Consider the following 5,692-nt stretch of genomic DNA (forward strand, 5'->3'; position numbering starts at 1 on the left):
TCACCTTAAAACACAGTATCTCAACTGCTGAAATAAATTTTATATTTTACCCAAGTTCCCACGCAGTTTTAAAAAACATGTGAAATCGTATAAAATGAAAAATAAAATATAATCAAATAAAATAAAATTCGCGTCTTTTTGACATTTACGGAATTATGACAAAAACACTGATACAATCAAACTACAAAATCTGAAACATCCTGTATATAACTAACTCACGTTAGAACCTACTACCAATCGTCCAAGTAAATCGTCCAAAAGTCATACCTTTTCCCCTATTCGACCAGAAAAAAGAAAAAATCCCCAGCTTTTACGAGCACGTCGAGGTCGAATTAAATTAATTCCCGGTCGTTAGAGGACCGCTCGGTCGGTCTTGTCGGCGCGTTGCCAACTTGTCCGCGCGAAATTCCCCCGGGTTTCAGTTTGAAAGTCGCATTAAAACGATTCCGTTCGACTTGATCGTATACTTGTTCGCGAACCGTGTCCATTAATTTGTCCGACTGGTCGCAGCAACAAATTACCGGAAACCGGCCACGATCGATCGACGTGTGCCGAACGTGTCGAAGCAAACAGAGCGATTTGTTTTTCTTGCGCGGCGTAATTGAAAGCCATCTAACGGCGAACGCCTCGAACCACTGGACACGTAAGTTTCACGGGGATGGTTCGTTTGCTCGAGAGCCTCGATTTACGGACGGTGAAATAGTTCTCTATTGGTGATTTGTCTTGCTGGAACGTGACTCGATTCCAGTTTCAGTATTCGTTAAGAAAAGTGAGCTCAAGTGCCATTACGGTTGCCTTGTTCCAACATAATTTGAATTGAACTCTGTGTAGCCAAGCTAATCGAGAGCTCGTGAATTTTTATTTTTCCTGATGAACCTTTTAAACGTTGGAATTGATTGTACAATATAATAAAGACTTCAACGAGTGTCCCGAGAATTTTCTCGGATTTTTCGAAAGCCAACGACAGCGAATAAAATTAGACACGTGCGTATGCTTGCTCGTGTAGCATCTAATATGGCGGCTTTAATGGCGGTTAAATTAGGAAAAAAAAACTTCGTGGTGGATAGTGATTTTGAATAGAGATTATCAAGCAAATAGTGTGTGTGTGAAATTCATCGATATCGATATAGAGATAAGAAAAGTGACTAGAAGCGTCGTTACGACATTCTTCCAGTCCGAATTGAATTTAAATCTCGCGCGGTTTTTATTGGAGGTTAAGCCAAATTGAAGGAAATTTCGTGATAGAGGATGGGCTTGAACAGACGTCACAAAACAAATATCACTGATAATTTATCAAACTGGATATTTGAAGGGTTAATTGATATTTAAAAATTAAAAGCTGGATATTTATATTTATATTAAGGTTAGATGAATTTCATCACGCGCGTATATTTCGTGCTAAATTCTTCCTAAGCTACATCTACTGCAATATGTAACTTTCTCAATGAATTGTCGTTGTCGTACAGAGATAAAAATTTGTTTTCGTTTAACCTTCTGCTATGAGATAAAAGATTCGACCTTCCAGGCAATAATTCACTGTCTGTTTGGCAACAGTTAAAAAGGCAATTTACACCTAAAATTTAATGATTTGGTGGTTCGTGTAAAGAGCGGCCCTTAATTACTCTCGCTAATTGGAAATGTAACGAAAGGATGACACACTGGCTGAAATCCTGTTTCAATTTCCTGATTCATTATTTATCCACCCATTAATCGTTACTTATCGGTGACAGGGCAACCTAATTATTGTTTATACAACTACGGACAACCGCAACGCCTATTCATCTATCTAGACAGCAACTTTAATTCTAGATGAAATAAATTCGATTACCTGGCACGAAGTGCTTGAGAATTGCTTATTATCCTAGCATTAATCACCGTTAATCGTATGCGTTTGCCATTTTAGCCTGTCGTTGGATTATTTGTGCGTTCACATACGGAAACACAGCCGCTGGCTCTGCGGTAATTTGCAGATAAGCGATCGGTTTATTCGGTACTTAAAGCACTCTCGTGGTTAATTTAGTGGAACTTCGTTTGGCAGCATTTTCACGCGAAACGCCGATTAAATTACCAGCGTTGTGAACCTTTAGTACCTGCATCCCTATTGAAATGTACCTGCCTGATGGCTTTCCACGCGCGCACGAGGATGAAACGGGACGAGGGGAAGCAGAATCGGGTCGTTAACGAATCTGCTAAGTTTATGGATGTCTCGCGATAATTTCGACCACGTATTCACTTTTTGATCTTTGAACTTCCAAACTGCCAAATTTCTTAGCTTCCCAATGTGATGGTGGATGATAGTAGGTGGAACGAGAATTTTGCTCTGACGATTCTAATGCAAATTTATAGTAAGCTCGAGGATAAACAAACGCTTGAGAAACCACAGGGAAGCTTATTAGGCAACTTCCAGACAAACTGCACTTTCCTGTTTGCTTCCTAATTAGCCGTTCTTCGTTCAATTATCTCTTTTAATTAGCCAAATCCTCGTGAAAAGCTCGAAGAGTACAGAGAGAAAAAACAAAAGGCGAAAAACAAAGGAAGAAGAAGAAGAAGAAGAAGAAGGGAAGGTTTACTAGGTGGAAGTAGGCGAGGTTGTTCAAAGGCGACGTTGCAAGTAGAAAAGACCGTGACCAGTCAGACACGACCGACACTTATATCCAGGGACATTTCTCTTCCGCGATTTTATCCAGGCGTTTAGTAGTGGACGATTTGTGTTTATGGGAGCCATGGGAACCGGCCAAGAAGGAAGGAAATGGCGCGGATGGTTCACTGATCCTTCTACAACTGCGAACCCCGAATTATGGCAACGGGAAATGGGGCATGAAATAGTTCCAACCGCGTTTTTCCCGCGAAATTTCCTCCTGCTACTCGTGTACTTTGTCCGTTTCTTAAGGCACACTGAATTATTGGTATTCTATATCTCTGGGGTTTGGAAGTAGTTTGTAATAGTTTGGAGAATAGTTTGGAAATAGTTCAATTTCGATTATTGAGACACAATTTATTCAGGAATTTTTTCTTTTCTTCTTTTTGAAGGGAAATGTACCGTATAGTGGAGATAAATGATTCTATGATTTGGATTATACGATTTAAAGGGACGCGATATTTTTGATAAATTAATTTAACTCGTATGACCACCTCAAACCATATGATACAACGTCAAACATTCCGATTCGATTAAATCTAACACCAGTGATTATAACTTTTGTCGAAGACACCAAATCTCGTCCTAAACAATCTTTTTGAAGCACAAACCAAAACTAACACACGCTCAAACTACATGATATACGCTCAAACTACACGACACGCGCTCAAGCTGCGCGATACAGCAGCAGACTACTCGATACACGCTCAAACTACACGATACAGCGTCAAACTTTCTACCTTAGTCAAAGCGACCGTTTTAATGGATAAAATCAAAACCAACATTCCTCTTGCTGTCTCTCTCGTTCAAGGCCTTCTCGACAAATCAAAACTGTCACGCTTTCAAGGCACACGATACATCGTCAAACCTTCCAGGTCAGTAAAAGCTGACGCGAGTGGTCGATAAAACCAAACCCAATTGCTTGCTGCCGCATCGCCCCTTCAACGTCCTTTTCAACCCTCTATCGAAAATTTCGTGGCCGATACGCCCCTAAACACAACACTCCATTCACCACGAAAATTCACACCAGGAAATCCTTACGTAACCAACGAAACCGATACGTGAGATCTCGACGATTTACAACCGTTCGCTCGAATTCTCGGATAACAAGCGGTCCACGTGACCACAGTACGAATTCCTCTGAACTGTGAAGTATTCAGTACGGAGGGGTTGCGGCGAAGTGGATAAAGCGGTGGCGAAGCGGAAATCCTTCTGGGACCGATCGTACAGATACGATGTAGCGTGAAATGTTTATTGGCCAGCCAGGTGGACCAAGTGTCGCGTAGGTCAGCATTTGCTTTGTCTGCCCGATATCTGCTCGATAATAAAAGCCAGCCCCGGGACCAATTGAATTGTTTAACGTGATCGGTTGTTTGGCGGCGTTTTCACCCATCGCCTGTCCTCCAGGGAATCGCCTTGTTAAGGAGCCACCATGAATATTCTAATCGCTGCTGCTTTGTATTTTAGCTTGTTGCGGTCGACAAGCCTAATTGGTTTGGAGCGGTTGCTCTGTGTTTGCAATTTCCGGATTCTGGTTGACAGTGTTTAGCGTTCGGCTCGGCTACCATATTGTGTGGTCTATGTTGACATGTGTTACATTTTGATGGATTCGGCTGGCTTGCATTATGTTAGGACGAGGTCACACATATTGGTTAGGATTCACACATACTGGAAGAAAATTAAGATGTGTCATACTAGATTAGATCTTAGTAGATGGCGTTGCTGTGAGTTGTATTATGTTGAAGCAAAGTCAGATCGGTTATGGCGTGTTGACTTTCGTAGATTGTCGCAGTAAGTTGGATTCTATTGTAATAAGTTGGAAGAAGTTTGAATGGATTAGATTGCAGTGGAATATGTTACAATAAATTGAGACGTGTTAAACTGCCTGGGCATATGTTGGACTGTGTTTGAACGCGTTTAATTACCGACTGTTATGTTGGAATAAATTTGTTTACTGGTGGTATTGCAATATTAATCTATATTTGTTAAGGTAAATTAAGCGGCTGACGTGTTCTGTGATTGAGTTACCATGTTCAAATATAAGTATAATGAAACAATCTTTGAGATGTATTCGAGTGCATTGAAATATGTTGGACTGTGTTTGAATGAACTGAAGTACATTGGATTATACTGACAGTGTTAAAGTACGTTGAAGTATTCCGAAACATGTTAAATTCTTAAATTAAATTCAAATCTCGGATGCTGCTTAACAATCTAAACAATATGTTTGAAATTAGTCTTCGATCAGAATTGGCTTAAATTTAGATTAAGATATTACGGTTGCACTCTGTAAGAACAGCTTTCGAGGAGTCGATCGATGAAATGTTCCAGTGCAAATCTAAGAACACGATCATAAGCGATCGTTTCATCTAACTTCGATGCACGTAGCTTGCAGTTCAAGCGCAAAATTAGCATCGGCTGTAAGCTATTGGTCCGTGACATGACTGTTCGACTCCATTACTTTCCTCCTCGTCTTGCATAGATCTCTGATGAAATCCTGCCACTTTGATGCTCCGTCGACGCTCTTAAATCTCCGAAGCTCATTCAAACTCCCTTCACATACTCGAAAAAAGTCCAGCATGAAACGAGAATTTCGCTTAAAATTTCAGTAAAATTGTTACCGAAAGAAGAAGCTTCGCTACAATTTCTCATAACTTTTCATGAATCAGCATGTTAGTGAAATAATTTCGTTTTAAGTTCGAGACAATAGAAAAAAGAAAATAAATGAAACGTAAAGCAATTTGCTTTGGAACATATCGAACATTGCGATAGTTTCAGTCCGGATATTCGCATAAATTATAATCGATGATTACCATGCCAGGACAATTCCGAATTTCTGGTCAACCATATTCTTAGTTGGCTCAGCATACACGAAATTCACGAGGGTGGAAACAATTTGCAGAATTTCCGGAATCTCGGTGAGCTCGCGTCACCTCGTCGATTTTACTCGACAAAAGAAACATCTCCTTCATATTAATCTCCCTGAACAGTCCATTAACCAAGCACATTCAGAAACGACTAAAATATTAAAATCATAAAATTAATTTATTATAA

This window comes from Bombus pyrosoma, linkage group LG16, assembly GCF_014825855.1.
Source record: "Bombus pyrosoma isolate SC7728 linkage group LG16, ASM1482585v1, whole genome shotgun sequence".
Taxonomy (NCBI): Eukaryota; Metazoa; Arthropoda; class Insecta; order Hymenoptera; family Apidae; genus Bombus; species Bombus pyrosoma.